This window comes from Bos indicus x Bos taurus, chromosome 18 (assembly GCF_003369695.1).
Source record: "Bos indicus x Bos taurus breed Angus x Brahman F1 hybrid chromosome 18, Bos_hybrid_MaternalHap_v2.0, whole genome shotgun sequence".
NCBI classification, from domain to species: Eukaryota; Metazoa; Chordata; class Mammalia; order Artiodactyla; family Bovidae; genus Bos; species Bos indicus x Bos taurus.
Window position 1 is genome coordinate 17,830,839 of NC_040093.1, and position 12,422 is coordinate 17,843,260.

Consider the following 12,422-nt stretch of genomic DNA (forward strand, 5'->3'; position numbering starts at 1 on the left):
CTTAATCGAAAGCATTTTAATCTACTGGCACTGTCCCTCAGTTTTTCCCTCTATCCATCCTACCATCCACCCATCACATTTTTGAAAACATTTCAAAACTCCACCTTCTTCCTCTAAACTTTTCAGCAAGCAAATTAGTAAGAGTTGAATTGTATCCCCTCAAAAAAGATTCATTGAAGTTCTGATTCCCAGCACTTGAGAGTGTGACCTTATTTCCAAATAATAAGATGCAAACAGGGAATTGCCTGGTGGTCCAGTGGCTAGGGCTCTGAGCTCTTACTGCCAAGGGCCCAGGTTTGATCCCTGGTCAAGGAACTAAGATCCCCCAAGCCTTGTGGCATGGCAAAAAAAGATGCATATGTCAGGCGAGTGTATGCTTCTCGGTTCTTGTCTCGTCACAACCATGATTTGGAGCGACGGACATTAAAGCCTTCGGCGCGTCACAGCTCTTGGGTCTTGAACAAACCGTGTCATAGCTCTTAGACAAATCAGTGTTACAGCTCTATTTTATTTAGAAGATAGCAGGAGAATCCATCCTTGAAGAGAAGAGAGTGGAGGAGCGTGCAGGGTGGGGTGGGGGGCAGGGGAGAGAGAGAGAGCAAGAGCCTATGCATGCTGGAGAGAGAGAGAGAGAGAGAGCGCGCGTGCTTGGCTCCTCCTTTTATATGTTTTCTTCCCTCTGGGCCTAGCCTATGCAAATTGGGCTCAGCCAAGACTGCTGTTCTACCTGAAGTCCTCACTCTGGTCCTCGGACCTTCCTTTGACCTTCCTTTGTTCTATTTTCGCGGGCTTTTCCCTTCCTTGTCTTTTAGCCACCGCCATTTTGGACTCCTTTTCCTTATTCTAACTACCTAACACATATATAATTAGTTAAGGGAAAGTCATGCTAGAAGCTCCTAACCCAGTATGACTTGTGCCCTTGTAAGGAGTCAGCCACATGCAGACACAGAGACACAGAAAGAGGCCATGTGAAGACAGAGGCAAAGATTAGAATGGTGCGGTCACAAACCAAGAAACTCCTGGGACGGCCAGAAGCTTGGAAGAGACAAGAAAAGAGCCTCTCCTAGAACTTTTGAGAGAGCATGGTCAGGCAGTCACCTTGATTTCAGACTTCTGGCCTCCAGAACCATGAGAGAATAAATTTCCGTTGTTTTTAAGCCCCCAGTTTGTGGTACTTTGTTATGGCCGCCCTAGGAAGCTAATACACATACAATTACCTAGCTTCAAGATTTATTTACTTAAAAAAAACTCTATTTAGTTTTTATTGTTCTGGGTCTTCATTTGCTATGCTTGGGCTTGTCTCTAGTTGCAGGGACTGGGGGCTACTCTTTAGTTGCAACACGCAGGCTTCTCATGGCGGTGGCTTCTCGTTGTGGAGCACAGGCTCTAGGGCGCATGGGCTTCATGAGTTGTGGCTCCCGGGCTCTAGAGAATAGGCTCAATAGTTGTGGCACATGCACAGGCTTAGTTGCTCTACGACATACGGGATCTTTCTGGATTGGGGACCGAACCTGTGTCTCCTGCATTGGCAGATGGATTCTTTACCAATGAGCTACCAGGGATGCCCTATTTACTTTTTTTAAGGTAAAATTTGTACACAAAGAAATGCAAAATCTTAAGTGTGCTACTTGATGGGTTTTGACAAATGCTTGTACCTGTGTAATCCCAATCTTTGAAAAGAAATAGAACACACACCTTGGAAAAGACCCTGATGCTGGGAAAGATTGAAGGCAGGAGGAGAAGGGGATGACAGAGGATGAGATGGCTGGATGGCATCACCGACTCAATGGACATGAGTTTGAGCAAGCTCCAGGAGTTGGTGATGGACAGGGAGGCCTGGCGTGCTGCAGTCCATGGGGTCGCAAAGAGTGGGACATGACTGAGCGACTGGACTGAACTGGACTGAGAACACACACACATGCAAAGAAACAGGACATCACCATCATTCAAGAAAATGACCTCACTCTCCTTTAGCTATAATACTTTAAAACAAACCCTAGTTTTAAGCTTACACACACAATAAGCCAACCCTAGCTGTAACTTTCTATCTCAAATATTTCACCATCTATCTCAAATCAGTAATAATGTGACAAAAATCATAACCACATGCCTGTATCATATAAAAAATGAACAATATTTCCTTAATATCTTATAATACACACCCTATGTTCAAATATCCCAATTATCTTGGAAATGTCTTTCTAAGTTGGTTTGTTCAAAACAGAATCGATGCAAGATCCACACATTGTGGGTTTTTTTAAAAAATAAAATTTTTTGGAGTAGAGTTGCTTTACAGTGTGAGGTTAGTTTCTGCTGTACAGCAGTGAATCAGTTGTTCATATACATATATCCTCCCTTTCCTGTATTTCCTTCCCATTTAGGTCACAAAAGAGTCCTGAGTAGTTTCCTGTGCTATACAGTAGATTCTGTTAGCTATCTATTTTATGTGTAGTAGTATATGTTGTAGTGGTGGTTGAGTTGCTAAGTTGTGTCTGACTCTTGAGACCCCACGGACTGTAGCCCGCCAGGCTCCTCTGTCCATAGGATTCTCCAGGCAAGAATACTAGAGTGGGTTGCCAAGGCGGTCAACCCCAATCTCTCAATTCATTCCACCCTCCCCACTCTGGGGATCCATATGTTTGTTCTTATACACGTTATATTTAAAAAAAATTATTCTATGGACTTCTCTGGTGGTCCAGTGGTTAAGAATATGCCTTCTAATGCAGAGGATGCCGGTTCAACCTCTGTCTAGGAACTAAGATCCCACATGCCATGGGGCAACAAAGCCCATGAGCTGCAACTAACACCCAAGGCTGCCACGTATATAAATATAAGAAAAACAAATAAAATTATTGTATTAAGTAATTTATTTTTGCATCGAGTCTTCATTGCTGCAGGCGGGCTTTCTCTAGTCCCAGCAAGTGGAGGCTCCGCTCTAGTTGTGGTGCTCAGGCTTCTCACTGCAGTGGTTTCTCCTGTGGAGCACAGGCTCTAGAACGCTTCAGCTTCAGTAGTTATGGCGCATGGGCTTAGTTGCCCTGTGGCATATGGAATCTTCCCCGACCAGGGATCGAACCTGTGTCCCCTGCATTGGCAGGCAGATTCTTAGCCACTGGACCACTAGCAAACTCCCAGGTCGTGTTTTTAATCCACAGGGATTCTTAACCTGGGGTCCCGGGACCTCCAAGGGGTCCAGAGTTCTATCATTGTTGGTGGGAAAATTTTGAAATGTCTGTTTTCACAAACCTCTAACTCAAATTTGATATTTTTGTCAATTATGAACATTGGCAACAAATCAGTACTATTGGCAAAACCTGTGACTTCATCACCCACGTAAATCACAGCTGTTTTATGTGTTTTACAGCACATAACAGTTGTTGTAGATATCTTGAAACACTGGTTTTACTCATCAGTGCTTAGAAACTATGGTAATTACTGGATCTGCGTGCTAAGTCGCTTCAGTTGTGTTCAACTCTTTGAGACCCCATGGACTGTAGACTGCCAGGCTGCTCTGTCCTTGGGATTCTCCAGGCAAGAACACTGGAGAGGGTTGATACGCTCTTCCCTAGGGGATCTTCCCAACCCAGGGACCAAACCCGCGTCTCTTACGTCTGTCTCCTACATTGGCAGTAGCTTCTTTACCGCTAGTGCCACCTGGGAAGCCCCGTTGGATCTGCAGCCAGATCTTATTCTTTGAAAGAAGAAAGTGAAAGTCGCTCAGCTGTGTCCAACTCTTTGCAACCCCGTGGACTATGCAGTCCAGGGAATTCTCCAGGCCATAATACTGGAATGGGTAGCCTTTTTCTTCTCCAGGGGATCTTCCCAACTCAGGGATTGAACCCAGGTCTCCCACATTACAGGCAGATTCTTTACCAGCTGAGCCACCAGGGAAGCCCAAGAATACTGGAGTGGGTAGCCTATCCCTTCTCCAGTGGATCTTCCCAACCCAGGAATCAATCCAGGGTCTCCTGCATTGCAGGCAGACTCTTTACCAACTGAGTTATCAGGTTATTCTTTATTGTATTAATAAAGAAGCACAAATATCACAATTATTTTTTAAACTGTATATTAATACAAAAAGTTTCCTTTCTAACTTTGTGGATGTTATACCTTTGTAAACTTGATTCTGAAAAGGGCCTTATAGGCTTTGCGAGATATTGAGGTACATATGGATCCCCCTGCATTCAAAAGCTTAATGACACTTCCTAATAGGCCCTTTTCTTTAAAGCAAATTATTTGTTGAAAAACCCGGATCGTGTGACTTTGGTGCTCTTCTCTCTTGACTTTGGTGCTCTTCTCTCCCTGGAGAGCTCATCCAGTCTCTTTATGCATGCAAATTTCTCTTTAACCCAATCTCCAGACTTAGCCAGCAGCCCCTCTTAGTTGATTGACATCCAACTCAGACTCAAGGCTCTGCTTCCAAAGCTGAGCTCCTGGGCTCTCCCAAACCTGCCCCTCCCGCTCCAGCCCCATCCCAGGGATGGCACCTCCACCCCTCCAGCTGCTCAGGCCACTCACCTCGGAGTCCTCCCTGCCATTCCAAAGACTCTTTCCCTCTTTCTCCATAAATCATTGCTGCTGCTGTTGTTTAGTCGATAAGTCATGTCCAACTCTTTACGACCCCATGGACTGCAGCCCACCGGGCTCCTCTGTCCATGGGATTCCCAGGCAAGAATACTGGAGTGGGTTGCCATTTTCTTTCTCCAGGGGAATCTTCCCGACCCAGGGATCGAATTTGCGTTTCCTGCTGGGCAGGCAGATTCTTTATCACTGAGCCACTTGGGAATCGCCCTCCATACATTATCCATCTACAAATTCCGCCCACCCTGCTGTAGTTGGCCAATAACGGTACCCCAGAGCTACTGGTTCTAGTCCCTTATAAGGAAAAAGAGTGTGTGATGAAGTTAGGGATCCTGAGGTGGGGAGATTATCCTGGACTGTCCAGGTGGGCCCTGAATAGCATCACTTGTAAGTATCCTTATAGGCAGAAGCAGAGAGAGAGAGAAGCACACACAGAGGAGGAGGCGATGTGAAGATGGAGGCTTTAAGACTGGAGCGGTAAGGCCACAAACCGAGTAGCGTCAGCAGACACTGGAAGCTGGAAGAAGTACGGAAGGATGTTCCCTGGGGGTCTCCAAGGGAGTGTGGCCCTGCCCTCCCCTTGTTTTCAGCTCAGTGATACCAATTTCTGACTTCTGGCCTCCAGAACCCTGAGAGCATAAATCTGTTGCTGGGACTTACCTTGTGGTACTAGTGGATAAGAATCCTCCTGGCAATGCAGGGGACATAGGTTCGATCCCTGGTCTGGGAAGATGAAGCCCACGTGCCCTAGAGCTCATGCTTCGCAACAAGAGAAGCCACTGTGACAAGAAGCCCACCCACGGCAAGGAAGGGTAGCCCCCTGCTCATCACAACTAGAGAAAAGCCCATTCAGCAACGAAGACCCAGCACAGCCAAAAATAAATACATAAATAAAATTATTAAAAAAAAAAAATAGATTCCTGTTGTTTTAAGCTGCCAAGTTTGTGATCATTTGTTCCGGCAGCTGCATTCTGCTGCCTCTCATCACCTTGTCACCTCCACACTGGCCCCATCCTCCCACCCAAGCCATAGAAGCCCCCTCCCAGGTCTCCCACCTCCTACCTTGTCCCCAAAGTCTGTCCCACACTTGCAGCCATGGGGATCTATCTAAAACAGGAGATCATGCTGAAAACCCTCCACTGGCTTCCCCCAGCCTCAGAATCAAACCCAAACCCTTTACCCTAGGTTTTGTGGTCCTATCTGATACGGCCTCACCTTATCCCCTCTCTCAGGATTGTTGTGAGGGTCACATGAGTGTGCCCACTAGCACGGTAACCGGTAGAGGTGAGAGTGCTCCTCAAGGGGCTTCCCTGGTCGTCCCTGCTAAAGAATCCACCTTGCAATGTAGGGGACACGAGTTCAATCCCTGGTCTGGGAACTAAGATCCCACATGCCCCAACTACTGAGCCCGTGTGCCACAATGGAACAACTAAGACCCAACACCACCAAATAAATAAATAAAAAAATTTAAAAGTGCCCGTTAGGGCCGCACAGAGGGTGCTTTGGGTCAGCACACAGGAGTCCAAGTCCAGATTTCATGATTTCTTTGTGATCTCTATCCGGAGACCACATTTCTCTAGGCCATTGAGAAATGTGATTTATGTATGTAAAACCCTCAGCCTGGGCATGGCACTCAGGAAGTATGCAGGCACAGGAACTGGTATTGTGAGGATCACAAACAATATTTATTGTGTGCTAAAATGTGCCAGCCACTAAGGGCTTTCTCTCTTCTTCCTGCTCAGTTGCTTTTGTGTATACATTTGAGCCTTTGAGATTCCGCCGACGGTAGCCCGCCAGGCTCCTCTGTCCATGGGGATTCTCCAGGCAAGAGCACTGGAGTGGACTGCCATGCCCTCCTTCAAAGGATCTTCCCAACCCAGAGATCGAACCCAGATCTTGGGAAGCCCATGAATTCTACAGTGGGTAGCCTATCCCTTCTCCAGAGAGTCTTCCCAACCCAGGAATTGAACCGGGGTCTCCCATTGCAGGCCGATTCTTTACCAGCTGAGTTATCAGGGAAGGGAAGCCCGCTCAGTTGCTTAGTCATATCCAACTTTTTGCAACCCTATGGACTGTAGCCCACCAGGCTCCTCTGTCCATGAGATTTTCCAGGCAAGAATACTGGAGTGGGTTGTCATTTCCTCCTCCAGGGGATCTTCCTGACCCAGGGATCAAACCAGAGTCTCCTGCATTGTAGGCAGTGTTTTTACCACTGAGCCATGGCGGAAGGCCTGATGGAAGATTACTTAGTCATGAAAAGGAATGAAATTGGTTCATTTGTAGAGACATGGATGGACTTAAAGTCTGTCATACAGAGTGAAGTAAGTCAGAAAGAGAAAAAGAATACTGTACATTAACTCATATATGTGGAAACTAGAAAAATGGTATAGATGATGTTATTTGCAAAACAGAAATACAGACGCAGATATAGAGAATGGAAATATGGACACCAAGCGGGGAAAGGAGGGTGCGATGAATTCGGAAATTGGGATTGACCTATATTCGCTACTACATACGAAGTAGATAACTAATGGGAACCTGTATAGCACAGGGAACTCTACTCAGTGCTCTGTGGTGACCTACATGGGAAGGAAACCCAAACGAAGAGGGGTCAAAGGTATCAATATAGCTGATTCATTTTGTTGTACAGTAGAAACTGACATATTGTAAAGCAACTGTATTCCAATAAAAATTAATTTAAAAAGTCCCAGATCTTCCTGCCGTGATGAGTGGGGTCTTTTGATAAGGGTGTTGTCTCTCTGAGCCCAGATTGTCTTGTCTGACTCTGAGGTGACGAGTCCTGCTTCCAAAGTGTGGTCTGTATGACAGCAACATTAGACCTGTGAAAGGCTCGGGACAGGTCTTGATGCACAGGAGGAGCTAACTAACGGGGCCTTATGCATTGTTTCTCGCTTGTTCATTGGGTGCTCTGGATCTCCATTGTTGCCGTGGGCTTTCTCTGGTTGCACTGTGAGGGCCTCTCATTGTGGTGGTTTCTTCTGTTGCAGAGCATGGGCTCATGGGCTTCAGTAAGTTGCGTTTCACTAGCTGAGCTGCTCCGTGGCATGTGGACTCTTCCTGAACCAGGGATGGAACCCGTGTCCCCAGCATTGGTGGACGGATTCTTATCCATTTCGCCACCAGGGAAGTCCTGTATTGTGGTTATTAATTGTTATTGTTTTTGTCCTAGTATTGTGTGACACCCTCCCCCCCACCAGCCACACTTTCTGTATACCTCAGTATCCCCATCTGGGCAGGAGACTTCCAAGGGTCATGTCTGAACATCCCAAGGGCAGCTTAGGGGAGGGCTGTACCCTCTGAAGAATAGTAGGAGAGGGATCAGAGAGGTTAAGCAAGTTGCTCCCTCAGAGGCCCAAGCTGGGCTCCCAGGGGTCTGGGACAGAGGGACTCCTATTAATTCCCAGGTGGCGCTTGTGGTAAAGAACCTGCATGCCAATGCAGGAGACAGATGTGGATTTGATCCCTGAGTCAGGAAGACCCCCTGGAGGAAGGCATGGAGCCCACTGCAGTATTCTTGCCTGGAGAATCCCATGAACAGAGGAGCCTGGCCGGCTATGGTCCATAGGGTTGCAAAGAGTCGGCCACGACTGAAGTGACTTATCATGCACACACACATTGATTCCACAGGATTTTTTGCAGGGAGGGGCTCTGACCTTGATGACCAAGTCCTGGGCAGGGTCTGAGGCTCAGAGTGGGGGGACCAATGTGTCCACTGGTTGGTCCCACTGCCCCCCACAATGTCCCTCCTGGGTCTGAGGATTCCTGAACAGCCTGCCCAGACAAAAACTGGAGCCACAGTGCCCTCTGGTGGTCAAATCTTTGGGTTCCAGGTTGGGAGAAGTGATTAAAGAAGTGATTAAATTGCTTGTTATCAAGATTCGAGTGACAGGAAGATCAGGCATCACGGACACAAGAGGTCAGGACAGGAACTTGCCTTGTGTCTGGAGAGATCAGAGGGTCAAGACTTAAAAGATTTCCCTGAAACCTCCTCCAAGAAGCCCTCCCTGACCCCCAGACTGGGTCAGGAACCTCCTCTGGGCTCCCCTAGCCCGTGTATCTCCTGACCCCTCTGCCTGGGCTTCCCCCACCCTTGGCTGTCATTGTACAGTGAGGGGTCTGTTACCCGACAGGACTGCAAACTTAAGGCAGAGCCTAGGGCAGACCCATCAAACATTTCATTGCTGGGCTTTCCCTGGTGGCCCAGTGGTTGAGAATCTGCCTGCCAATGCAGGGGACACGGGTTTGATCCCCACTCCGGGAAGATCTCACAAGCCATGGAGCAACGAACCCCATGTGCCACAGCTAACAAGCCTGTGCTCTAGAGCCCATGTTCTGAAACCAGAGAGTAGCCCTCACTTGCCATAACTAAAGACAAATCTGTGCACAGCAACGAAGATTCAAGGCAGCCAATACATAAATAAATAGTGCAAACACATCATTGCTGCCCACACAGGGCATGATTCTGTAGAAACGAACTTTTCCTTTCTTTTTGCCTTGAAGCTTTAGCTCCAGACCCTCTGCTGGGAAGCTTGTCTTAATTCAACAACGCCCTCCACTGCTACCCTGGCCACCACCCTGATCCCCTTCAGATTGTCGAAGTGTCTATGTGTGTGGGAGGGCACAGCCTGGAGCCCATGTGACTCTCTCCTTGCTGGTTGTGCTCCACAGAGCCAGACAGTGGGGAGAGACATGGAGCATAATGACTAATTGATTCATTTATTTATTCAACAAATAATTGTTGAGCACCTGCTATTTTTCAGGCCCTATTTTAGGCACTGGGGAGAGAGCAGCGGATTAAATAACAACCTCTGCCTCATAGAGCTGGTATTCAAAGGGGTGGAGATGGCAATAAATCAAGTAAGTAAATAGGTCTATAGTATGAGGATGGATTATTGTAAGTGTTGGGAGAAAAAGAAAGCTTTTTTTAAAAAATATTAATCTATGTGGCTACACCAGATCTTAGTTGCGGCAACACAGAATCAGCATTTTGTTGTTCAGTCACTAAGTCGTGTCCGACTCTTTGTGGCCCCATGGACTGCAGCATGCCAGGCTTCCCTGTCCTGCACCATCTCCCAGAGTTTGCTGAAACTCATCTCATCAAGTCGGTGATGCCATCCAACCATCTCATCCTCTGTCATCCCCTTCTCCTCCTGCCCTCAGTCTTTCCCAGCATCAAGGTCTTTTCCATATGGCAAAGATTGGCATATAGGATCTAGTTTCCTGACCAGGGATCAAACCCAGACTCCCTACATTGGGAGAGTGGAGTTTTAGCCACTGGACCACTAGGGAAGTCCCAGGGGGGAAAAAAAAGCTTTTAAGAGGACATTTGTATGCAGGTCAGGAAGCAACAGTTAGAACTAGACATGGAACAACAGACTGGTTCCAAATAGGAAAAGGAGTTCGTCAAGGCTGTATATTGTCACCCTGTTTATTTAACTTATATGCAGAGTACATCATGAGAAACACTAGACTGGAAGAAACACAAGCTGGAATCAAGATTGCCGGGAGAAACATCAATCACCTCAGATATGCAGATGACACCACCCTTATGGAAGAAAGTGAAGAGGAACTAAAAAGCCTCTTGATGAAAGAGAAAGTGGAGAGTGAAAAAGTTGGCTTAAAGCTCAACATTCAGAAAACGAAGATCATGGCATCCGGTCCCATCACTTCCTGGGAAATAGATGGGGAATCAGTGGAAACAGTGTCAGACTTTATTTTTCTGGGCTCCAAAATCACTGCAGATGGTGACTGCAGCCATGAAATTAAAAGATGTTTACTCCTTGGAAGGAAAGTTATGACCAACCTAGGTAGCATATTCAAAAGCAGAGACATTACTTTGCCAAGAAAGGTCCGTCTAGTCAAGGCTATGGTTTTTCCAGTGGTCATGTATGGATGTGAGAGTTGGACTGTGAAGAAAGCTGAGCGCCGAAGAATTGATGCTTTTGCACTGTGGTGTTGGAGAAGACTCTTGAGGGTCCCTTGGACTGCAAGGAGATCCAACCCGTCCATTCTGAAGGAGATCAGCCCTGGGTGTTCATTCGAAGGAATGATGCTAAAGCTGAAACTCCAGTACTTTGGCCACCTCTTTCGAGGAGTTGACTCATTGGAAAAGACTCTGATGCTGGGAGGGATTGGGGGCAGGAGGAGAAGGGGACGACAGAGGATGAGGTGGCTGGATGGCATCACTGACTTGATGGACATGAGTCTGAGTGAACTCCGGGAGTTGGTGATGGACAGGGAGGCCTGGCGTGCTGTGATTCATGGGGTCGCAAAGAGTTGGACACGACTGAGCGACTGATCTGGTCTGAGAGTTTCTCAGGGATGCCATTTTAGCTGAGGTTGTCTCTGAGGGAGTGACATTAACTTAGAAACCTGAGTAAAGTCAGGGTTGGAACCATGAAGATGCTTGGGGGAGGAGCATTCTAGGCAGTGAGAACAGCAAATGCAAAGGCCCTGTGGCTGAAGTGGGGCCGGAATGTTCCAGGAATAAGGAGGAGGCCAGTGCAGCTGGAGCAAAGTTAGTTAGTTCAGTTTCTCAGTCGTGTCCAACTCTTTGTAACCCCATGGACTGTAGAACACCAGGCTTCCCTGTCCATCACCAACTCCTGGAGCTTACTCAAACTCATGTCCATCGAGTTGGTGATGCCATCCAACCATCCAACCATGTTGTCCCCTTCCCCTCCCACCTTCAATCTTTCCCAGCATCAGGGTCTTTTCCAATGAGTCAGCAAAGCTAGTCAAGGGAAAGAAGGGAGATGAGATCAGAAATGTAACTGGGGGGAGGGGGGGTGGGTAGTGGGGAGATTTCCCTGGTGGTCCAGAGGGTAAGACTCTGTGCTCCTAATGTAAGGGGGCCAGGTTCCATCCTGGCTGGGGAACTAGATCCAGCATGCACGCTGCAACTAAGAGTTTGCATGCCACACAACAAAGATCCTGGGAGCTGCAACTAAGACCCAGTGTAGCCTAAATAAATAAATAGAGGAAATGAGATGGAGGTTGGGGATCTGCTTAAGTAGGGGCCCTGAGAACATAGTGAGGACTTAGAACTTCATTCTAAGTGTGAAAGAAGTCATTGGAAGTTTTGAGCCAGACAGCATGGTGATGCCAGCTGTTTTAGGCAGTTCACTCTGGCTACCCTGGAGAGAAGAGGCAGGGACTGTCCAGGGGGGAGATGATGGGAGGAGGGAGTCCTAGAATGGAGGCTGTGAAGGGTGAAGGGTGAGTAGATTCTGGATCTATTTGTGAATGTAGAGATAACAGGATTTGATGATGGACTTGAGGTGTGTGTGAAAAAAGAAGAGTCAAGGATGATTGATTGCACTTGGAACAAAAATCCATTTTCTTTATAATGGCCTACAAGGGCCTACATGATCTGGTTCCTTGCTCTCTGGCTAACCTTGTCTCCCCCCTCACTCACTCGACTCTTTTACACTAGCTTTCCACAATAATCTTTGAACTTGCCAAGCTTTTCCTGCTTCTATGTATTGCATGGTGACAGCTTCTCAGGTCTCAGCTCACATGTCACCTCCTCAGAGAAGCCACTTTCTTTATAGCACTTTTCACTCTCTAAAATTAACAGCTTGTTTGCTTGTTTATCATCTGTTTTTCTCCACTCACAGCTCAGCTCCTTGAGGGCAGCAATTCTGTCTGTTGTTCATGCTGTTTCCCCAGTGCCTAGAAGAGTGCCTGTCACTTAATAAATGAACAAAGGCATTGATTAACCCCTGTGCTTGTTTACAGACTGGTTTACAAAAGAAGAGACACCCAGAGAAGTAGGCAAAGACAAGAATACACGACAGACCCTGGGGTCATCCGCATAC